The 26,119-nt window shown below is 40.1% G+C and overlaps 1 long non-coding RNA gene across 1 annotated transcript in view; it reads right to left on the reverse strand.

Moving 5' to 3' along the window:
- Positions 1 to 11,934, reverse strand: part of LOC121714081 — a 23,632-nt gene extending 11,698 nt beyond the window's left edge. Inside the window, exons 1-2 of the long non-coding RNA XR_006033021.1 lie at positions 11,808 to 11,934; positions 5,204 to 5,209 (exon numbers count right to left, since the gene is read on the reverse strand). This is a non-coding gene — a long non-coding RNA (uncharacterized LOC121714081). The remainder of the gene's footprint in view (positions 1 to 5,203; positions 5,210 to 11,807) is intronic.
- Positions 11,935 to 26,119: the final 14,185 nt, after the last annotated feature.

Consider the following 26,119-nt stretch of genomic DNA (forward strand, 5'->3'; position numbering starts at 1 on the left):
AACACAACTAAGCAGTAAGGACAGTAGAAGATAAAGAATATGCTAAATATACTAAAATACAAATTATACTAACACTTAATACAATATATAAAAATATACTAAAATACAAATTACAAAAATACAAATTATACTAACACTTAATCTAAATCAATTCTAAAAACAGTCTCCACATAGTGGTGATTAATAAATCAGAGGCGCTTGCAATGACTGAGGCAGGGACTGAGCCTGTGATTCTCTGTGCATAGTAAGGTATGGTAAGGTGCTCTAAGGTGCTCTGTGTGAATGAGTGTCATGGTGGTAGTGCAATGGTGATAGTGGTCATGGTGATAGTGCAAATGAGTAAGTCAACAGTGCAACAATGCAGAAATAAAGTAAAGTAAAGTCTATATATCTATATATTTAACTATTTAAGAAAATGTATAAGTGTGGCCACAGTTCGGCTGTGGCATGGAGGGGGGTGGGTTATGCATATGTGCTGATGTGCTAATATAGCACGCAAACAGTGAGGCATAAAGACAGTGGTACAAGTGGCTAGTGGACAGACAGTACCAAACATGGAGGGGGTGAAGAGGCAGACAGACTATGCAGAGAAGTCTATCTCTCCTCTTCCCTTAAGTGAGGCATTGAACAGTTCAATGGCCCTGGGGACAAATGACTTTCTCAGTCTGTCAGTTGTGCAAGGCAGTGAGCGAAGTCTCCAGCTGATCAGGCTCTTCTGCTTAACAATAGTGCTGTGGAGTGGGTGACACTCATTGTCCAAGATGTTGATCAGTTTGTTCAGGGTCCTTTTGTCAGATAGTGAAGTGATGCACTCCAGTTCAGCTCCAACTACAGAGCCAGCTTTCCTTACCAGCCTGTCAATTCGCCCCACATCCTTCTTCCTTGTGCTTCCTCCCCAGCATACTACTGCATAGAAGAGGACGCTGGCAACAACAGACTGGTAGAACATCCTGAGGAGCTTACTGCACACATTGAAGGACCGCAGCGTCCTCAGGAAGTACAGCCTGCTCTGCCCTTTCTTGTAGAGTGCGTCAGTGTTGGCTGACCAGTCCAGTTTATTGTCCAGGTGGAGACCCAGATACTTGTAGGTGCTAACCACCTCCACATTGACCCCATCAATGTGGGCTGGTAGAAGAGTGGGCTTAGACCTGCGGAAATCCACCACCATCTCCTTGGTCTTTGAAGTGTTAAGTTGAAGATGATTGAGTTTGCAACGGTGACGACGGTGGGGGCCCAAAAGACCATCAAGCGTTGAGCAGCTGGAGTGGTGGTAGCGTAGTGGCTAAGTAGTCAGGTAGCCTGAAAGGTTATGGGTTCAGTTCCCGGCTTCCACCGTTGTGCCCTTGAGCAAGGCTCAAGGGACAATGGCCCTTGTAATATGATTGACATATAAAAGGTCGCTTTGGATAAAACTGTCTGCTAAAGCAATACATATAAATGTAAATGAGAACTGTTAAAAGGGAATTTTCACATACAGATCTCCGTTTCTCAAGGTCACCGAGTACTGATGGGAAAAAATGAAAACAATTGGTTTTACCAAGCTCGAGTTGCTGCAGCCAACAGCCACAGCTTCCAGGCAGCTAAAGTGCTACAAACTGGGGGCATGTCTATAAGCCATGTTCGGGTTTTTTTTGTACCGACAAATTGCCACATATCTCCTTTAAGTGGATGTCATCATTTACTGATACATGACCCTTTTAGGAGTGGATGCATGGCAGCACTGTAGGCTAGGGTGATATTGCAGACATTGGCCATAACTCAAATGCTATTGAGAATCTGTGACAATTTGAATTTAAACAGGCTTTCTCTAAAATAAATAAAGTACTTAAGTAAATTAAAAAATACATGCTGTTACCGACAGCACATAAGTTGTACAATATTTATTACAGCTATTGATGAAGCAGAGACTTTAAGAGGTCTCTCTGAAAACAGGAACAGAAGCACTCACATAACATGTTAATGACATGCATCATTTAACTTTGAAACAGTATCTCTTAGAAGACAGAGACCAGAAATTCACAGTAATACACAGATGTCTGGCAGGAAAGAACATTATACCCACTATTAGGGATGTAACGATTACCGGTATAATGGTAAACCGCGATAAAAATGTTGACGATAATAATTACCATTTTCATTTCAAACATCATGATTATCACTGTTGATTACCGCGGTGTGGAAACCGTTTGTTTAATCCTTCCCAGCTTCATCCGAGCCTGCTTTTGACATACAGTAGGCCTGGTACAATGAAACAAAACTGGTATCCTACTGATTCTGTTGTCTAATTGATGGTTTTAACTACGATTTGAATTAGGCTACACCTGATTTTAAAAGCTGGAACTTTTTCACCGCAAAATGTGCACTGTATCATGTAGCCACTCACAGCATCTTTTTATGTTTGCGTCCACATTAAATCCATTCCACTCACGTTATCAGGAGAATACAGTAGCCTAAAGTTTTATTTTGAACGCTTACTTTGGTCTCACTCATTGCATCAAAATAACAGAAATAGCAAACTCCAAGTTATGGTAGGGTAAGTTAAGCTATAAGCACATAGCCAATTAAACATGAACACTTTTTGAAACTATTTCAGCTTGTGTAGGCCTATCAGTGCTTTCTGAACATATTGAACACACTTTTAGAAATACCGTAATAATACCGAAAACCGTGATAATTTTGGCCACTACCGTGAGGTTAAATTTTCATACCGTTACATTCCTACCCACTATCCATCCCTGGGGCTGCTATTACTGCTATACAGTTCAATCAGATAAATCAGTTAAATCTGCTAAACAGTTCAATTGAATGGACAAAACTGGAGGTCACAGTGCCTGCAGTGTCTAGTCATGTTGGTTTCCGAAATTAAAAGTCCCGTAGTCAGAATTCTGCAAAAAGAGAAACGCACCCTTGCTTCAATAACCTTGGACCTGAAGACCCAGGCTTATGAATGTTAGTTGTCATGTCTTGAATCAGATGTCTGGACTGAGATGTCTGGATGTCTGAACAGCTGGTGGACCTTGATAGTGGGAATGAGGATACTTAATTGGCATAACAGTTCCCAGATGAATACTCAGTGTGTGAAAGGGTGCCATTAGCAGGAGGATGAGGAAGGGCTAAAAGCCTAATCTAGATGTAATGACTCATTTTAGTGAGAGAGTGTGAGACATATAAGACCTTATTGAGGGAAATCTCATAGGGCTAGTAAACACACAGTTTTTGACACATAATGCCCAGGGTAAACCTTATATGAAAATAGTAGCTTGCACATGGTGTGTTAGGCAAAGATCTGATTTAATCTGAGAATTTCAGGCTCCCTTAATGTGGAAAGAACTTTGGTCAAATCAATTACTTTGACACTGCGAGAGTTCAGTACAAATTTCTTTATCAGGCAAGTAATGAATTATTTTCTATCCTTGTCTCACTAATTCCACCTGAATCTTAATCAGAGACTTTATAATGAAGAGACACAGCACTCAAAGAATCCTCCATAAAAAATGTATGAGTTTAGTTTGTAACGCCAGTTGTCTACATGTATCCTGCACTTTCCTGTAAAGAAAGTAACCAACTGCATTGTTGGAAACGGCATGATTGACGTTTTGCCTTCTGTTTACTTTCCCATCACCATGGTTATAGCCATGCCGCGAGTGTTGGTGCATGCAGAGTGAGCAAGTTAATAGTGATGTAGTACTTGAGTCCGGTCTCGGACTCGAGTCCGGTCTCGAGACCAATTTCTGCTTTCTCGGTCTCGTCTTGGACTCGTTCCTTCAAAGACTCGGTCTTGACTCGGTCTCGGACCACAGTGGGAGGAGAAGGACTCGTAATTTCAGACCGAGTCCTCGAGACCAACGCATTTTTTATGTTCATATAAAAAAAACAGACAACACATAACAACAATAATAATAAAATGCTATGTTGACTGGCATTATTTGAAAATGACATCCCATGGTGCAATGCAAAGATACTGCCGTCAGAGCCATTTATTTATCTCTATGGCTCTGCTGCCGGTGAGTGTCTGTAGGTCAGCATAGTCCATATTAAGACGTTAAGACTGCTCCTCTAAACAATTCCCAATCTAGCTTAGTCTGTAGGCCTAACTGTTGATTATTAACTGGGGTGATATTAAATTATGAATATTAAAACTGAAATTTTTTTATGGTCTTGGTCTCGACTCGGTCTCGACTCCTAAAGGACTCGGTCTCGACTCGGACTTGCTTCTTCAAAGACTCGGTCTTGACTCGGACTCGACTGTATTTGAAAACCAACAGACTTGGTCTCGACTCGGTCTCGACCCTTCAAAGACTCGGTCTTGACTCGGACTCGGCATAGGCGGTCTCGTCCCCATCACTACAAGTTAATGTAAAGAATAATGTGTTTTTTAGCCTTGTTTTAGCGACCTCCCTATTTAGAGTTACGTATGCCTTCCCATTCATTTGAATAGGAAAATAGCTGCCTAAAATAACTGACCGAAGCCCAGCAGAGTGGTGGGACTTGCCTGTTAATTCTCAAACTTTGCTGCAACAATAATTAAGTATCTTTACACAGTATGTCACTGTAATATGGACACATACATTCTCTTTCTTCTCAGATACAGGTTCGTACAGTAACACAGGCACAGTTTGTCACTTCTATGATGGTGCTTACGCAACACCAATAATGAAGTGTTACAGTATCTGTTCCTCTAGGTAAACAAAACACCACTATAGAAATATGTTGGTTTCTTCCATAGGAGTACTGTGTAAACATATGATTAAAATAAAATGCATGATTACTTGATCATCTTGAAGGTCTCTTCATTGGTGGCTATAGAGGTTTTTCAGACTGATAAGGTTCAGGGTTCCTGTGATGTATAGTAATTACTAGCACAGGACGTAGGCTCATCTCCTTGACCACTGATGTATGGCCCTTACCGGATAGAGATAGATCATAGTTGGACCATTCATTTCCCAGCCAAGGTTAGTGGACGCAGGTGACACTGGGTCAAAAATGTAGTTTTCGTGCAGGATTTATGAGAAGGCTGTCACTCCCTCATTGCTACTGGCATAAAAATATGGCTCACATGTCAAAGTGCCCATGTACAGAAAATGAGTTATATGCTATAGAATCAATGGATGTGTGGCTCACTATTTTGTTTCTGTCATATTCTACAATTGGATTGATGGAGTGTTCTAGAAAAAAATGCATTCACTTCACGGCTAAACCACACCAGGGTCTGGTATCTTTGATCTCACAAAGAGTTTGACAGGGTGAGAGAAGAATTCCCAACATGCCCATGCCCAAGAGCGAGAGTGAAAGATTGTCCTGTACAACCCGGGTAGATGACCTGTGGTCTATTTTATTTGGGAGTTATTTCATCAGAGGTCTGAGAGCTCATTTTTAAATTGTCATTATTATTTTATATAGAAAGCTAAAGGAAAGACATTGTTTTTCACAACTACAAGGACATCACAAAAGAACAGAGAAACATGCACATACTGTGTTTAATATTAATGTTAAATAAATGCCGGCTATTATGTTCGGAGTAAAACCATAAAAATACCACAAAAGTTTACATTTGCATGACTAAATGTTAATATAAAACCTAAGTAGTGTGGCACTTTGCATTATAGTATATCAAGCCACTCATACTAGAATTTCTGTATTCAGACAAAACAGCTGCCGAGCCCATGCATCCCAGGTATATACCAAAGTGCATACATAATGCAACACATCCAAATTTGCATCCAGAGGTTGTGTGTGTGTGTGTGTGTGTGTGTGTGTGTGAGTAGCATGAGACAGTGAGAGACAGAGTGCCTTTACTTGGCAGTAAACACATCAGTACATTGAGTATGATAAATGACACACACACATACACTGACACAAACACATTCTCTTTTCTCTCTCTCTATTTCAAGTTGAAAAAGAGGCTTTATTGGCATGACCATAATCTCTCACAGCATTTAGATCGGAGGATGATGAGACACAAGGTAGCCTACAATAGATACTTCTGAGGGGAATGGGTTCAGGGGACACAAATGTAAAAAACAAATGTTTTCCCTTTATTTATGGCAGGAAGTTATGTACTGTACAACAAGGATGAGACAGTTCTCATTTTCTCTGATGAGGAGTTAAAGCCTCTCCTCACCGCAGGCTAACAGAAACTCATGGAGGACTTGTTTTAGAAAAGTCTCCTAATGTCCTCATATTTTTGTGTGCTGTCAGAAAGTGCAGTTCAGTGTCCTTCCTTGCTAACAGTTGAGGCACTGTCTGTCAGATTGTGTTCTCTCTCTCTCTCTCTCTCGCTCTGTCTCTCTCTCTCACACACACACACACACACACATACACACATACACACACACACAGACCCCCACCCCCCACACACACACATTTAAATTACAAATACACACTTAGTTAGACAACCAAGCTAGCAAGACATTTTGATCTACTCAAAATACATAATCCTACATAGGATTCTTAAGCAGATGACCCTATAAAACTGATGGATTCATACATTAGGGCAGTTTGTTTCACTGCTCGGCTGTCCAGAAGTCTCATGATTTGGGTAGAGACCAGCATTAAACACTGTTTTCATACATATGCATAGGCCCGTGGCAGTTCCACTGATTCACTGTGTGCACACATCTGTGTGTTTTTGTGTGTGTGAGTGTGTTGTGGTCCAAGTGCACATACATTTTTATGCATGTTTACTTGGCTTATATAAGGATACAAGGATACAAGGAAGTTTATTGTCACATGCATATAGTTACTGGAAGTAAGAAATGCAGTGAAATTATGTCTGGTGTCAGCCTATTTGTGCAATATAATTCAATAATAGTATATTGAAGTGACCCAGTGTTTGATGCCAATGGCCTTGTTTGTTTATTTGTGTGTGTGTGTGTGTGTGTGTGTGTGTGTGTGTGTGTGTGTGTTTATGTGTCTATCTAGAGTGTAATGTATGCTTAAACATGTGTGCTGTGATTCTCTCTCTCTCTCTCTCTCTCTCTCTCTCTCTCTCTCTCTCTGTGTGTCTGTGTGTGTGCATGTGCAGTATGTGTGTGTTTGGGCGTGCGTGTGTGTGTGTGCTTTAGGTAAACTGCAGATAATTTGTGTCTGGAATCAGTGAAGGGAACAGACAGGGTCTGACCCAAATCCAAACACAGAATCCCCCTGAGCCCAAGAAGTCCAAACACATACAGGCCGATCCAAGCCCAGTCCCCCCCCAGGAGAACACATTTGCTCAGCCAGTCAGCAAACCAAATGGTCACTCGCCACGCGCTGAGCCAAACTGCACAAACTGCTCAAATAAGAGAGAAATTGGCCGCATGTAATTCGATTAGGCCACTGTCGTTATATTTGAGATTTATATGAAAGCTCAGGCAGTCATTCAGGGCTGATGCGGCCGCTGGGTAAAGTGGATAAAACATAACCTTTAGTGGACCCTCAGCCGACTGGGTCACTGTGGTCACAATGCGCATCACATTAGGGAGAGATGTGAGCTACAGTGGATGACACTTTGTGTAGCGGTCATCAACAGTTCTCTTTGAAATTCATGTTGGTGGAGAGGAGAGATGCTCAAGGGTCCACTTCTGCTGACATACTGCAAGCCCCACACACACAGAGCAGTGGAGCTTAACAAGAAGCGCACAGAGCACAGAGGCAAAAAAACTGCAAACAATTAATCACATGAAGTACCATCTATCTATATCTATCTATCTATACTAACTTGAATGAAGATGAATATACGAGTGATCAATGTTCTCATGACCTGCTTTATGAACGACATGAGCTGCAACTTATTTTTGTATGGTGCTTCCCTCCCCAACCAGAACCTTGGGAATACTCACCATTACGACCATCTATGACCCTTTTTAGTAGAGGACAAAAGTTACATGAATACAGGATGATATTCGTGTTAGCTGTTCAAGGCTGTTCTCAAAGCTGACTGGTTGTTCGTTATGTAACAGATAAGAGGCCATGCTGAGTATCAACTGCAGATGCATAGACACTTTACAGCACTGAGCTTCAGCACTCTTTGAATGTACTGTAGCCTGAGTGAACCTAGATGAACCTGTTTGCAGTTTTTTTTACGATCGCAGACAGTGGAGTACGGTTAGCAGTGCTGTTCAGTACAACCAATGGCTGCACTGATAGCATCATTTAAAGCGTGCATTTAAAGCCTTCGTTTAAAAAAAAGATGTGTTTGCTATACTTCCGAAAAGACTGGGTAAGAGTTTAATGTACCAGTTTAAGTTTAATTTCATTGCTGGTTACGCTCTTTGGAAATCTGAAGCAAATGAAGGGTCCCCACACCCAATCTTAATTGAGATTTGAGAAGCGGTCTGGTGTTATCCAGGCTTCTCTAAATAGAAAGCCTACAAACCAATTTCCCTACCTTGAGCATTGAATAGATTATGCCTTTTCAGTGCCTTAAAAGGCTTGCTTTTGCCTTGAACATTATGATCACTAGGCATTGAACATTGCGCTAGCCCCGAATTAAGACTGTAGCCTACTGTAGATCAGTGGAAAGGCAATACGCAGAGATAGTGACATTGTTCAGATAATCCATTTCAGATACCTTCATGTATAGGTCACAGGGAAGGAGGCGGCTTTACAATACCAGCGATGAGATGCATTTCCATTCCACAGGCATTATGTCATCATGCTATAATATATGCTGCATGCTGGCTCTAGGCTGTGTTCAATATCATATAAAGGAAGATCCCTTGTTTTCTGTACTGACAGTACTCGGTGACCTCGAGAAACAGAGCTATTATGTGAATAATCACTGGAATTCTCCTTTTATATCACTAATATCACTACTCGCCATTTCATAGACTGTAACCTCTCTTAAATCATCACTGAATCTGGACTCTGGAGCGGTTTATATGCCTTGCCTTGAGACTGGTCTAGGCATGTGGAGAACATTCCTTGCTGTTCTGATGTACATTGCAATCAGTCACTCTCAATATTTCATAGCAAATCAATAGCTTTGATTGCAAAAACATGAAATATACACAGATGAATGTAAATGTAAGTTGCTTTCATATTCCATCCTGGAAAAGTTAAAAAAATAATAATTTCATGCAATATATTTTGTGCTATCGTATCCCACTAGTATAAGATTACTGTGCATTGATGCCATTGGATACAGTAACACTAATACAGGTGCAAAAAATATGACAAAAAAAATGAATAACAGTAGGACGATATTCATGTTTGTATTAGCTGTTCAAGGCTGTTCTCAAAGCTGACTGGTTGTTCGTTATGTAACAGATAAGAGGCCATGCTGAGTATCAACTGCAGACTCACAGACACTGAGCTTCAGTACAGTTGAATGTAGCCTGAGTGAACCTAGATGAATCTGTTAGCAATTTCTTTTTACGATCACAGACAGTGGAGTTAGCAGTGCTGTTCAGTACAACCAATGGCTGCGCTGATAGCATCAGTGTTATACAATATGGATTTTCTTTTGGAATTGAGTAGACAACTGCATTTAAAAGCTTTCAATTGCAATGTGTTTGCTATACTTCCAAAAAGACTGGGAAAGAGCTCTAAATGAGGAACATACAAAGTAATTTTTCTGCCTTGGGCATTGAATAGATTATGCCTTTTCAGTGTCTTAAAAGGCTTTCTTTTGCCTTGAACATTATAACTACTAGACATTGAACATTGCGCTAGCCCCGAATTAAGTAATGCACAGCAGTCTCACCGTTAGCTAAAGGTTACCTCTGTTGAAAAAAAAAAAAGTTCTTTGAAGTATTGAGTTTCAGTCTGGAAAAATGGATGCTTTCTAAAGTAAACATGTCCTTTGGTAGAGAAGCAAAGCTGAGTCCCTGACAGATAAACTGTGGCAATAATATGTTCAGAGGCACCAGGGGACCCAGCTCAAAGGGCAACTGTGATCTTTTCAGCGAACAAGAACAGCCAAGGACTGCCTTAAAACTTCTGCAGGGAGACAGGCTGACGTGAGAAATTATTGATGTCCAAAAGCCCACGCTCAGATAACCTCTGATCCTGGAACAGTTCTGGCTGGCTGTTGTCTAGCACTAATTTGATGTGGAGGGCACTGATATGAGTGTGTACAGTAGGTAGGCATCCGCTGGCTTGCCTCAGTTTCTGAAGTATGCTATGTTTGGAGAGAAAGCACAGTAACACTTTACGGTAAGGGTAATATGAATGATCATGAATGCATGCATGAATTAATTCACGATTTATGCATTACTATTACTTCATTCCTTTATATCTTATGAACCATCAGGAATTGACATGAGTTCATAGTCTCTCATTCATGACCTCATGCATGAACAACACATCAACTAAAGAATTAGGTACGGTGGGTACATCATTAAGATTTATGATTTATTATGAAACAACCACTTATAAATGAAATAAGTTTCCCATTATAAACAAGTTGCAAACTATTACAAAATGCTTTGTTCATCATTTGTAAAGCATTGCTCCTGTTAATTCTCATAAATAAAGTATTTGTACACACCGTTATAAATGGTTTGTTCATAGTGAATAGATAGATAGATAGATAGATAGATACTTTATTGATCCCCAGGGGAAATTCAAGGTCTCAGCAGCAGCATACATACAACACAAACACATTCTTTCTTTAACAGCAGAAAGAGTAATTAAAGTATATAATATAAAAACACAACTAAGCTCAATATACTAAAATACAAATTATACTAACACTTAATACAATATATAAAAATATACTAAAATACAAATTACAAAAATACAAATTATACTAACACTTAATCTAAATCAATTCTAAAAACTGTATCCACATAGTGGTGATTAATAAATCAGAGGCGCTTGCAATGACTGAGGCAGGGACTGAGCCTGTGATTCTCTGTGCATAGTAAGGTATGGTAAGGTGCTCTAAGGTGCTCTGTGTGAATGAATGAATGAGTGTCATGGTGGTAGTGCAATGGTGATAGTGGTCATGGTGATAGTGCAAATGAGTAAGTCAACAGTGCAACAATGCAGAAATAAAGTAAAGTAAAGTCTATATATCTATATATTTAACTATTCAAGAAAATGTATAAGTAAGTGTGGCCACAGTTCGGCTGTTGCATGGAGGGGGGGTTATGCATATGTGCTAATGTGCTAATATAGCACGCAAACAGTGAGGCATAAAGACAGTGGTACAAGTGGCTAGTGGACAGACAGTACCAAACATGGAGGGGGTGAAGAGGCAGACAGACTATGCAGAGAAGTCTATCTCTCCTCTTCCCTTAAGTGAGGCATTGAACAGTTCAATGGCCCTGGGGACAAATGACTTTCTCAGTCTGTCAGTTGTGCAAGGCAGTGAGCGAAGTCTCCAGCTGATCAGGCTCTTCTGCTTAACAATAGTGCTGTGGAGTGGGTGACACTCATTGTCCAAGATGTTGATCAGTTTGTTCAGGGTCCTTTTGTCAGAAAGGCCTATATCTAAAATATTTAGATATAAGCCTATATCTAAAATATTTTCGTACTTTATAACACATTTGTAAAAGTGTTGCAAGGCATAAAACGTCCTCACTTTAGATGAGCTCACAAAATATCATTAACTAACCACTCCTGAGTTAATCATGAATTATAGTATTAGGAAGTGGTAAATTAGTGGTAAATTAGTGCATAATTTATTAAGTATTAACAATAATGTACATATTTTAGAAATAGGCTTATTTACTATGAACAAACCATTTATAACTGTGTGAACAAATGCTTTACTGATGATAAATTATGTATGAACAAGAAATGACTAATGATGAACAAACCATTAACTAATAAAAGGCTTAATAAATGATGAATTGTGTGTAGTTATTATAAGGTGTTACCGATTGAACTAACTGGTTACCGGTATTTTGGAACCGACAGCTCGGGTTTAGTCACCACAGGTTCAGACAACCCAGAGGTTAAGTTTTATCTCAGTGTTTGTTGAACCTCCTTTCTGGAATACCCCCCTGGCATGTCTAATGTGTGTATGTGTGTGTATGTGTGTGCTTGTGTGTCTGTGTGTGAGTGTGTCTGTGCTTATGTGTGTGTGTGTGTGTGTGTGTGTGTGTGTGTGTGTGTGTGTGTGTGTGCCTGCATGTGTGTGCAAGTACCTTTATGTGTGTGTTTGTGTGTGTTTATGAGTGTGTGTGTGTGCGTAGTGAACAGTCACCAAATGTACACATATATTAATTTATTGTATGGTCCTCCATGAATTTTTTTTATTTTTTATTTAACTAGGTGGCACCATACATCAAAAGAGTGGATATGGGATGGGTTAACGTGGCCCCTGGAGGTCAACATACAAAAAAAAAAAGTCATCCTAGGCCCATGACTTCTTTAGACATTAACAGAAAACTGTCCGGTCATTTACAGGCCGATTGGTGTACAGTCACTAAATGTACACATAAATGAATTTATTGTATAGCCCCCCATGAACGGAATTCCACAAAACATGGATGGATCAAAACGAAAATCAATGGTTCCGTGTCCTTGTGCAGCCTGGTCTTTCAGTGTCCTAGGAGTCGTTGACAAAAATACTAAAGGAAAAACAAATCCGAAATAAAAAAACTCTGACTTAACCTATATATAAATCTGAAAATAGCTGAAAAGATGCAAACAAAAACGCATAAAAAAGATGCAAACAAAAAAGCACAAAAACAATCACAAGCACAAGGAGGAAACACGCACACACCACCCACAAAAACTGAATGACTAGTGTGCTCACATCCTGGACCCACAGCCAAAGCCACTGCAGAAAAACCATGAGGAGCTGCAGTTATTATTAATTATTATAATATTATAATATTATAATATTATATATTATAATATATATAATTATTATAATTATCTAAAACAGTTTTCACATGAGAAAGTGTGCCAGAGAGTTGGCAAAATAGTGTAAATAATAGCCATTGTGCCTACAGTTGTGCAAAGTGTGTGTTACAAAATTGCAAACTGAGTGCAAAGCAGTGTTTGTGCTTTTAGTTTTGCGAACTCAGTGAGTGGTTTTGCCATTTGTGTGTAGAGTTTTGCAAAAAAAGCCATAGTTACAAAAAATGTGTTTAAGCATTCAGAAAAAACTGTAACTAGCTTACTAGCAAAGGGAGTTTGTCACTATAGCTTCCAGTGGCTTACAGTTTTTTCTGAATGCTTATTACAGTTTTTTTCTGAATGCTTAAACACAACTGTGATTCTTATAGCACAATTTCTAAAACTATTAATACTTATAGCAAAACTACTCACTGAGTTTGCAAAACTAAAAGCACAAACACTGCTTTGCACTCAGTTTGCAATTTTGTAACACACACTTTGCACAACTGTAGGCACAATTCACTGCACTTACACTATTTTGCCAACTCTCTGGCACACTTTCTCATGTGAAAACTGTTTTAGATAATTAGTTCACTTTGCAATCAGCCTAAGCACTATAAATAAGCCACAGGTAATGTACAATGGGTACAATGGAGGGAACAGGAAGAGTGAGAAGAGAAAGAAATAGCCCTTTTACAGCAAAAAAAACAGTCTCATGTGGGGATATTGTCATCTCAGGCCAGGATACGTCATTCCAGAATATATTTTTCCCGGTGCCTTGGACTAGGACATTGCATGTGATGTAGACAGAATTTTGAGAGAGACGACCCGATGTAGACTGATTTGTTTTGTCTCAGTGAAATTGCTATTTTGTGTTTTGACTTGGAAAAACAGACGTGTGTTTGTTTTGATGTATGTAAATAAACACCAATACTTACAGTAAAGTTTGGATCCCTGTATGTTTACAGAACTATGACAAAAGTATGACCTCAAACTGACATAGTCTGCCTTGTGCACAGAGAAAGCAAAAGCCAGATGTGTTTTTTATTCAGACCATCAGTGTGTAGTTGGCACATTGTGTGCTTATTATTGTGATGGCTTGTGTTTACTGTTTGATACGAAAACACCATTTTTACGAAGGTGTGAAGAGTTAAGCAAGGTGTGTTGGCTTTTGCAAGAGAACTACGATGTTTTGCTGATTGGGTGAGAGGTTTTGCCATTTGTGTGTAGAGTTTTGCAAAAAAATCCATAGTTACAAAAAATGTGCTTAAGCAATCAGAAAAAACTGTAGTTCACTTTGCAATCAGCCTAAGCACTATAAATAAGCCACAGGTAATGTACAATGGGTACGATGGAGTGAGCAGGAAGAGTGAGAAGAGAAAAAAACAGACAAAAAAACTGTCTACATGTGGGGATATTGTCATGTCAGGCCTGGATACGTCATTCCAGAATATATTTTTTCCCGGTGCCTTGGACTAGGACATTGCATGTGATGTAGACAGAATTTTGAGAGAGACGACCCGATGTAGACTGATTTGTTTTGTCTCAGTGAAATGCTATTTTGTGTTTTGACTTGGAAAAACACACTTGTGTTTGTTTTGATGTGTGTAAATAAACACTAATACTTGAAGTTGGGATCCCTGTATGTTTACAGAACTATGACAAAAGTATGACCTCAAACTGACATAGTCTACCTTGTGCACAGAGAAAGCAAAAGCCAAATGTGTTTTTTATTCATACCATCAGTGTGTTGTTGGCACATTGTGTGCTTACTATTGTGATTGCTTGTGTTTACTGTTAGATACGAAAACACCATTTTTACGAAGGTGTGAAGAGTTACTGTAAGCAAGGTGTGTTAGCTTTTGCAAGAGAACTACAATGTTTTGCTGATTGGGTGAGAGGTTTTGCCATTTGTGTGTAGAGTTTTGCAAAAAAAGCCATAGTTACAAAAAATGTGCTTAAGCAATCAGAAAAAACTGTAAATGTGATGCTGGGTAACGTCACTTCTGTTGACTTTCAAACAAAACAGAGAGCTAGCTTGTTACTTCCTCCCCCTCCCTCAAGTGCAATTGAAACTCTCCTAAACGCGCATCTCGTCTTTGATCGTCTTCTATGGTTGTTTTTGTTGCCGTTTTTGGAGCCTGGGCTGTCCACAGAGATTGCGTTTTTTACAGTGTATTCAGGACACAGACAGCTAGTGGTTGGTGATGGTTTGGTGTAAGTGACATAAAATGTTTTAGCCTAAAAAACACATGGCATCGCTTAGAGCACCTTTAACCTCAAAAAACTAAAGTTTTGTATTGTTTCTGGGGCTCACTCCCATCTGGGCGTTTTCTGGCATAATCGACAGGAGGGATGCTGTCTTGACGCTTCAGAAATCGGTGTAGCATTTGCAGCTCAGCTCTAGACTACAGGTTGCGCCGACTATGCTACTCTGATGAATAAAGCAGTAGAAATGAAACAGCGCTTCGTAGAAAGAGGCTATACAGCTCAGTGTGTTGATGAAGCTTATGATGTTGCACTTTCTAAGTCTAGAGCTGACCTTTTGAAAAAAAGTAAAGGAAAGGCACTTTTCAGTTTCTTGTATCACTACCTATACTCCTCAGGCTCACATAATTAAAAAAAACATTCAAAAACATTGGCACATTTTAGCCACAGATCCAGCCCTGTCCAAAAACTTTCAGGATCCACCTCTTTTTGTTCATAAAAGAGGCCCTAACCTACGCAACAAACTTGTTAAAGCCTCTATTTTGCCTCCCCCTAAACAGGCACTACTAGCCCCAGTCAAACCTGGGAACTATCCCTGCGGGAATTGTGCCCAATGTCATAATTCAGAGAAAACAAATTCATTTAAACATCCTCTAACTGGAAAGACATTTAAAATCAAGGGAGTTATTACATGTAATACAAAAAATGTAATTTATTTGTTAAAATGTCCATGCGATAAAATGTACATTGGTAAAACTACCCGTCCACTTAAACAAAGAATAAGTGAACACAAAAGTTCAATTAGACGGAGAGATGAAAATTATCCAGTCGCTTGCCATTTTAATGATTGTTCACATCCTATTTCCTCCCTTAGATTCCAAGGTATAGAGCAAGTATTTTTACATAGAGGGGGTGATGTTGACAGAAAGCTCTGCCAACGAGAGCTTTTTTGGATCCATACTTTGGAGACATTACAACCTTTGGGCCTAAATGACGATTTTGATATGAGTGTATTCCTATAAACAATGAAATGTTTTTTATGCTTTGTTTTTATGACGGCTGAAGCCTGATGTGCACATTGCATTGATTTGTTTCTTGTTTCCTGTTTTTAGATAAGCTTCATCATCTATCTATGGACTGCATTTCCCATGATGCTTTTTTGGATGCCATGACTCTGTAAAAGACTACAATTCCTAGAATGCATTGAAACTGACACAGGTGTCATGAATCAATGATTATATGTAACCTCATGCACTGTTTCACTTAGGGGCCGTTTATATGAGGACGATTGCTAAGAAAGACGACAAAATATTTTATCATAAGTGCCTTTCGTTTACACGGCGACCCCGCCATCGGGGCTTGAAGACGCAAAAATCTGAAGACTCCTTTCAGAGTGTAGAGTTTTGAAGACGACCCGGGTTGCGCCTCCGTCTAAACGGCTAAACCAAAAATCCTTGATTACCTCTCTGGCTAAACTGTCAAATTAGAATGTCTGCGCGTGACGTACCGGGGTTCTATCACACCACCACCCAGCGGTCTGGAATGCATATCCAATCGAATATCACATACTCTTGCGTCTTCATATAAACAATTAGTTTCCCCCTGAGAATGCTCGTCTAAACGCGAATAAAAAAATGAAGACGAGACGCCACTTCTGCGTCTTCTCTTTTCATCGTCACCGTATAAACGTAGCCTTAATGTGTTTTTACTCTGCCTGAAGAAGGTCATCTGACCGAAAGCTTGCACATAGAGTAGAATGACTTATCTTAAAATGGATTCAATTCCACACTACATAAATCTACACACAGTACTACAACACTCCACAACATTTATACATTTATAAAAAATAAAAGACTGAAATGTTTCATTTACATAAGTATTCAGACCCTTTGTTATCACGCTTGTAATTGAGCTCTGGTGCATAAGCGTAAAGAAGGACAAACATCAGTGCATCACTCCACCAATCAGGCCTTTACAGTATGGTAGAGTGGACAGATGAGCCGGGAGTTTCCCAAAAAAGCACCTGAACAACTCTCAGACCATGAGAAGTAAAATAATCTGGTCTGATGAAACGAAGACTGAACTATTTGGCCACAATTCCCAACGGTGTGTGTGGAAGAAACCAGGCACAGAGCTGCACTGATGTTTGTCCTTTTTTACGCTTCTCTCATCCTCTAAAAGGAACTCTGGATCTCATTCATGGTGACCATTGGGTCCCGGTTACCTGTCTGACCAAGGCCATTCGTCCCGGATTACTCAGTATGGCTGAGCGGCCAGATCTAGGAAGACTGTTGGTGGTTTTAAACTTTTCTATTTGATAATGATTCATTCTTCATTTGATAATGAAGAATGAATGGTCTACTCTGGACATTTTCTTGTATCCTTCCCCAGATCTGTGTCTTCACACAACCCTGTCTTGCAGGTCTACGGACAATTCTCTCGACCTTGTGGCTTGGTTAACTCTGACATACACCATCAACCATGAGAACGTAAAGAGATGTGTGCCTTTCCCAATAATGTCCAGTGAATTAACTTAGGCAAAGGTGGACTCCAATCAAGTTGTAGAAGCATCTCAAGGACCATCTCAAGTAGGATGCACCAGAGCTCAATTACAAGCGTCAAACAAAGTCTGAATACTTGTAAATTGAGTATTTCAGTCTTTTATCTTTTTTTATAAATTTACAAAACACCTGTTTTTTGTAGAGTGTTGGAGTATTGTGTGTAGAGATTGATGAGAAAAAAATGAATTGAACCCATTTTAAGATGAGTCTGAAACATAACAAAATGTGGAAAAAGTGAAGTGCTGTGAATACTTTCCGTATGTACTGTATTCAGAGGTGGATAAACGCAATTTAGAGTTGAGTAAACGCTATTCCGAATTTACAGAGGTGCGTAAACGGTGTTTACGTGTGTTTTGCCTTCACTACATCCCTGCACACATACACACATGCATAACACATAACACAGTAACATGGATACACACACCCACCCACACACACACACACACACACACACACACACACGCACACACACAGACCTGCAATATATGAAGGCATTTTAATCACATTTACCATACGTAGTCAATACGGGAGCCTTTCTCTTGTCTATTCTAGGTGATTTCGCTCTTCTACCAGTAGGGGGCAGCTGGTAACGGCTTTTAGCACACCCAGGGTCAGACATTAGGACTGAGCTGAGCTGGACACAGCCATGTTGCTGAGCACAGGCAACAGACACCAGAAGGGGAGGAAATTACAGGACACACATCCTTTTGTGTTATTTTGTTGCATTGCAGCATCAGCTGCATCCATCTGTGTTATTTTTAAGAACATTGATAAACTCTCTTTGATTTTCACATTGGTTTCATGATTGATTTAATAATATATGCATCCATAAAAATCAGCACTTTGTCATAGAAACAGTTTCAGTGACCAACAAATGGTGTAATGGTAACATTTCTATGTTCATTTCATTCAACAAATTATGCAGAATGGTTTCAGAGGAAGTGCAATTTATTCATAAAAGATAATCACTGAATAATTTAGCCTTACTAGACTGGTTGCATAATGATTCATGTTTTTGCATGGCATTTGCATATATTCCTTCAAGCAATTTGTGATTGATTGTGTGACCTCAGTGTTATTCTGAAATATTACCCCCACATTAAAGGATTACTTAGAGCACCAGCACTGCATCTAAGCAGACTAACAACAATCAAACACTGAAAATACAACCATTAATCAGGCTCAAGTTCAGGATATTGTATTTGTCAACTATAGGGCAACTCCATTCAGGTGTGAGTTGCACAGCTGGGACTCGTCTTAGTAGAGTCTGAAGTTTGGTTCAGGACAGAGACAAAGAGGGACGGAACTTTAAAGTTCTTTAAATTCTTTTAAGTAAACGTTACTCATTGTAGTACAGAGCTTGGATGTCTGTTGACTTTTATGCACAATATAGAACAACTCAACAACACAACCCAGTGGCTTAGAATGATATCACATCATATCCCTATACTATTACAGTCAGGTGTGTAATGTAATCCCTATTGAATTCCACTTTCAGTTGTCAATTCTTGTGCTATATGACATAAAGGGACTTCACCACATGTCATTTATAAGACACTTTCATAAATCATGAAATGTGCCGGTGCTTTGAGGTGCTCCTGTATTGTGGCGGAGGTCAGATGTCCACCCTCGGATCTGTACTTTTGCTCTGGCCTTTATGAAGACTTGTGTGCAACATATTACTTCATGAGCCTGGGGATCTTTGACCTTTTGGGGACAGGGTCATGTCAGCACAGGGATCAAAGGTCAGCAGTGTGAGAGAGCTAGAGGGAGTTCACACCATGTAGGGGGTGTGGGCATGTGGGTTTGATGCTGGGGTTTCCAGTACCGAGTTTTGCATGATTGATTGCGAAGGGTGACCTGACATTGTCTGAGCAAATGCTGACTATGAGAATTGGCACTGTGAATTCTTAGGTACTTGACAATACGAATAAAATGCCTCTAACAAAATATATCTTTTCATTTATTGCAGTGGTTTCATTTCCAGATGATTGACTTCCTATTATACATTGTTGAAGCTGTAAAATGCCCTGGACTGTTTGGAAGTACTGTGTTTGACATCCTTGGAAAAAAGAAGGATTCAAATATGAGCTGTTCCTCCAAACGATGATAGCATTTCAGGTCAAAACTGAGAAAAATCGCAATAGTTTGGATGTCAGATAACTATAAAAATGTATTGTATTCTGCAGGCCTCATGTTCATAAATGTGTTACTGCAGCATCAGACAGAGGCTTAAGGGTCTTAGAAAAGCAAGATCCCTTGTGTGATCACTCCGGGAAAAACTCCTTTTTTTCAAGCAAAATCTCATTACGTGTTCACACCGGGGAGAGTGGAAGTGGTGAGCGAGTGAAAATAGAGTGAACAGGAAGGGTGAAATTGCATGTGTAAATGAGAGAATGGGAGGGGGCAAGAGGCACAGGAGCGGACGTTACTGACCTGCAGCTACAGTAAACCTCATATCTGGCAAGGAAATGGAGTTTCTGCTGGGTCTATGTCGAGAATGGTTCCGCCCTGACCTGCACTTACAGAATTAGCTTTTTTCACTACTTTGTACTCAAGGTCCTGTCCACTTGTCACCAGTAAGGCTATTTCCAGGCATTTCTTGAATAATTGATTCTAAATTTAAAATGTCAAACTCTGTTAACGCACTGCCCGCTCGCCCTTAATTCTATGTTGCTCAAGGTTAGAGAGAGAATGGGACCTTGTCTTTTCTCCCATTGAAGGGAGAGAAAATGGAACAGATAAAAAATGAGTCTCCTCTTATCTCAAGGATAAAGTTGCACTGGCTCTTGTGTGCTTTTGTGTTGCGATGTATTTATGGGGGCCAAACTCTTTCACAGTGGTTGCCCTGCTGTCTGTGCGCCCGAGGCCGTTCCTCCTCTTGCCCCTTTTCTCTTCTCTTCTCCTCTATGTTCCTTTTCTCTCTCTCCATCTTTCTCTCATCCTTCTCTCAGAGCCCAGGAGCATATGTCACAGGGAAGTGCTCCGCTAATTAGAAGGCCGTATTGTTTGCCACTGCTGTTATTGGCCGCATTGTTGCTGGAGTATCTGTGAGAGTCCTGCCGTCCGAGCAGAAGGTTTTTATGGGGCTCTTAATGAGTTTACCTCGGGTGGTCCTCTCCTCATGATCTACCCCTACCACCCCCACCCCCTCCCCCCACACCCTCCACCTCCAACACACACACACACACACACACACACACACACACACGCACACACACACACACACACTCACACACACACACACACACACACAGACTCCTTACTTTCTCAAACACACATACACACACACACACACACACACACACACACACAAACACACAAGCATGCACACACACACACACACACACACACACACACACACACACACACACACACACACACACACACAGACTCACACACACACATGCATGTACACACACACATACACACACTCACACACATACACGTACACACACACACACACACACACACACACACACACACACACACACACACACACACACACACACATTCCTTACTCTTTCACACACATATACACACACACACACACAAGCATGCACACACACACGGGCACACACACACACACACACACACACACACACACACTCCTCACTCTCTCTCATACACACACACACACACACCAGCCTCTCACTCCTGGCTTCCTGGCTCTGTTGTGACCGGCACAGATTTACAGTCATAAAGCAGTCTTATCTCTGCAACTCAGGGACAGTTAGAGAGAGAGAGACAGACAGAGAGAGAGAGAGATAGAGTGAGAGAGGCAGGGAGAAAGAGAAAGACAGCGTGTGAGTGCATGTATACAGTATGTGAGAGAGAGATAAAAAGAGAGACAGAAATAAGAGAGAACAATTTAATCAAAAGTCTGTGTAAGTATTTAAGATAATTAAAATGTGTATGTGTGTGTATGTTACATGTTTATGTTCATGCATTTAGTCTTAGTGTTGGCAGACACTTTCATCCAAAGCGACTTACAATGACAAATCAATAAACATTACAATTACATTAAAATGATCAGTTTATAGTTATGTCATATGGTCTACTCTAAATAGAGAGTCTAAAAAATATCTGTAAAATTATTAATAGAAACTTCACAGAATGAAACAAATAATAACAATAACCATAAACATACTGTACAAACCTGGAGTCTGTAAGGAAAATGATTTAGTTAGAAACTAGATAAACATATAAGTCTTTAGATGTTTTCAGAAGATCCCAAAACTATCACTAGAACAATGAGCACTATCATTAGGTCAATCATTAATTAAATACATACACACACATATATGATCAATATTTATTATACGGCTCTTCACAATGCTAGTAGAATGCTCCATTGACTTGAATGGGATTTCCCAACGTTCTACGGTAAAATAAATTCATGTAATTACCTCTGCAAACATATTGACCCTTTCAACAATAAAAACAAAAACAATGCTTGAACGTTCTATTTGGGCCCCAATCTACTTCCTCTGCATTAAGATAACATATGGAATGTTAAAAAATGTGTTTGTGTTGTATGTATGCTGCTGAGACCTTGAATTTCCCCTGGGGATCAATAAAGTATCTATCTATCTATCTATCTATCTAAAAGGAAGTCTTGTGGGGCCAACTATGCTGCTGATAATGGAACTCTCTTGAAAGGGTCTATAATTACCGCTGTCAATGGCAACGGGGTTTGTGCTGCTGATCATATCACTCCGCAAGTATTCCGGTCACTTCTTGCATTGGAACTTCATTCAAAAGTGAAAGCAGACGGTTGATCAGCTGTGTTATAAAGAATGTTTGATTCAAGTTCAGCGTGTGTTGCAAACTATTTGTTTCTCAGCAAAAGCCACGACGAAACGGTAACAATTAAGTGTAAAGAGACATATCGTGGAGTTTATTTTTTCGTTTTGGCAAGTAGCCGTATAATAAGCGGGATAATGTATAGAACGCCGGTCATTATGGGAAAATAAGTCCCTTCAGGGCGAAACAAGACCCCTCCGCTGGCGTGTCAGGGTCCGGTTCGCCCTGTCGGGACATATTTTCCCCATAATGACCAGCGTTCTATACATTATCCCTTATATGTATGGTACATGTGATGCCCTTGTGGAGGGCCCATGCAACGTATGTTTTGTTCCTGGTCAGTATGGTTAAAATAGGAATTCAGGAGTGATGCAGTGACCACACTCTCACCCCTGCAATCATTACATCGTAATTGAAATGTTATATGTGCTGCAGCCTCCTGGGAGAATGGCACGTGTGGCATATTAAACCCAGGGAATCAGAAGCTCTCTTGATGCCTCAGCTCCAGCTTCCCTCTGGGGTCATTGCATGTGCAGCACCTGCTCCTCTGAGGAGATGAAGAGAAAGGTCACTTTGGGTCATGACCCTTGTGTTCCATGCACCTCCAGGTGGTCAGGGGTCAAACAATGACCAGCGAGTGCTTCTATCGTGCTTTACTGGAACACAACCCGGAAGTGCCTCCCTTGCACTAAAGTGCAGTGAGAGAACATTGTGGTTGTTGGAATTGAGTTTTGTCTTTATATAATTTAATATTATACATATATTACACCTATATATTATGCATATATTACACCTATATATAACAATGTGTTCAAAACCGCATCTAACATCACTTTGCATGCCAGCTGACCTAACACAGCTTAATGATGATAAACATCTTAACATACTAGTCATCTATTCAAAATTGTCTGATTACCATTATCGTCCACTTTCAGATATATCTATGTATCAAGTCAAGTCTACCATTATTTCAGTCATAAATGCATGCTAGACATGATGAATTACCGCTAATGTTATAGCTAATAGACTGGATTAGTTTGGCCAGAGTTCTAGTAATCACTTTATTTGCACTTGACAAACTGATCAAAACTGGCATGATGGCGACATTTTGTTTGCTTTTTAAAAGTACATAATGGCAGCAGACATTACATGACGTTTCTGACAGTGAATGCAAGTCCATTGACATGTAATCATAGTAACACTCAAACAAAAAGGCAGATAGCATCTCACCACTAGTAAACTTCACAGGCATTATTCCTGACTTTTTGTCACATGTACAAACATAACTTGTCTATGTTATGTCTATCTCTGTAGTTTGTTGGTCAATATTATTGATATCATTTGAAAGCTTCTTTTATGGTAAAACACAAAACCTAGCTTAATTTTGACCCATGCAACTGGTAACTGAGGGTCAGAAAGAGGAAGTAATTTGCCCCCAGGGCCATACAACTCTTCAATGCTTCACTAAAGGGAAGACTAGAGATAGACTTCTCTGCATAGTCTGTCTGCCTCTCCACCTACTCCTCCACTTCCACTACCTCCTGACCTATAAGAATGTTTGTGTACTGATTGTCCACTGGCCCACTGTTTACTGCTTACACTGTCTACACTGTTTACTGGCTATATTAGCCCATATGCACAACCCCTCCCTCCATCCCCCAGTCTGGACTGTGGCCTACTTGACCAATGACCGTTACCCTATTACTTCAAACGTATACTTGTACTGCTGTAGTTCTTATATAACTATGTCTACATGTTTCTCTTATATTGTCCATATTTAATGCTGGTCTCTTGCTGGACTTTGTCCCTACACTGTTGCACTGTTAGACTTATTTGCACTACCACCATGACACACACTTCAAGAGCACCTTACCATACTGAATCACAGGGCCAGTCCCTGCCCTATCACTGCAAGCGCCTCATGCTTATACATCCCTTAGTACATTCATGTGGATCTTTGATTTAGTATATTTTACTGTCCATATTATTCATGTGGATTTGTTATTTTATCATACCGTTTACTGTTTATGTTGTATGTGTATGTTGTGTGTGATGTCTTAAGCTACTGGGACCTTGAATTTCTCCTTGGGGGATCAATAAAGTATCTATCTATCTATCTATCTATCTATCTATAACATGTACTGCATCAACAAGAAGAAAGCTGAATGCCAGAATTTCCCAGAATGCCACATGTGCCATGCAGGCAAAGAGTACACTCATTTTGAAGCATTAACATTCTTTGAACTGTTGCAGATGGCACTTTCGGGCACAGACATCTGAATGAGTGTCTCCCATAACAGCCGGTCAACAGCTTACTGCCCACAAAATTGCTTCCAAAATTATCCAATTTAGCTATGATGTCCCCTGGTGAGAGGACTCTGTGCAATCTCACCATACATACTTTCTATACCATTCAGACTATTTGCATACAGATGCAGACACAGCCGCCACTTTGGCAGAGAAAAGGCTGGGGAGGTACCTACCCCCGCGTCCTTGGCAACGTGGCCCATAGGATTTGCCGAGCTAGCCCATAATTTCAGCCATACTTTCCAGCTCCATGGTGACTAAACTCTGATCACTGGAAAGGCACAGGTGGCAACTAAATTACCGAGGATATTCGGAGGGGGGCTATGAGTGGGACTACTTTTATGCCCCCCCCCCCCCCCCCAAAAAAAAAAAATAGCAATTAAACTTTTCAAATGTTTAAAGTGGGGGCAAGTAATGTAGGGTTATGTAATAGCAGGGCTCAATCAGAATGAGTGGGGACTGCCATTTGAAAAAAAGAGGAGGGGGGGCATATTAGCAGTAAGGCAGGAGGAGGGGGAGGGGGAGGGGGTTGCTGACCAATCAAGGCTTGCCTACTGTCTAGAAAGTGAGTGTGTTTAATTAGTGAGATGGGGGTGCGTGGTGTGGTGTGTGGTGCGTGGTGTGTGTGTGTGTGAGGGCAGGTGGGTGTGTGAGATGAAGTGAGATTGTCTTATTGAAGGGACTAAAAACTGGTGCGGTGACTAGGGGGGGGGTTGCATGGGGGTTGAAAGGAATGAATGGACTTTGTCCCCTTCTCCTTCACTTTTGTCTTATTCAGACTTCAAGACAAGAAAAACCTGATGCCAGAGGACATCTGCTGGCCCATTTTCCCGTCTCTGGACGGCAGGCCTGCTGGACACAAAGGACTGAACAGAAAAGTTGAGACACTCATCTTTGTGGCCTGAAAACTTTGTTGAAACTTTGCAGTTTTCTACAACTCTGAAATGAGGGAGTGTGCTGACAAATTTGACCGTAACTGCTATGAAGAACTTTTTTGGGCATTTTGCCAGTGCAGCAATGTTGTAACATATGAATTATTGTTGAGATTCTTTGTTAACCTAGCAGAAAAAAAAACTTTCCTGCTGATTGCTGAAATTTGAAATGAATCAAATATATATTCTAAAGAGGAATTGTATGATAAATGTAGAGCCTTAAAAAAGTATTTGATTTCTGTGTTGAAGTAATCTCTTTACTCTCTTTTATGGCTGTTACTTAATTCATTGTTGTTTTAAACTTAATTCCAAATTTAATTTATGTTTGTTTGTTTCTTGTTTTCATTTGACTTTTTAAAGAAAAAAAAATCAAATTAGTTCAAATCAGTAATCCATTTTTGTTCCTAAACGTATTTTGTGAATGTATAAACATTTCAAGACTAAAGTTTAAAAATCACTGCAGACGCACTTTAGTCAGGCAGACTTTTACTCCTCTGAGCAGACTGATATAATTGCTTGGCTATATGT

This window comes from Alosa sapidissima, chromosome 7, assembly GCF_018492685.1.
Source record: "Alosa sapidissima isolate fAloSap1 chromosome 7, fAloSap1.pri, whole genome shotgun sequence".
In the NCBI taxonomy this organism is placed as follows: Eukaryota; Metazoa; Chordata; class Actinopteri; order Clupeiformes; family Clupeidae; genus Alosa; species Alosa sapidissima.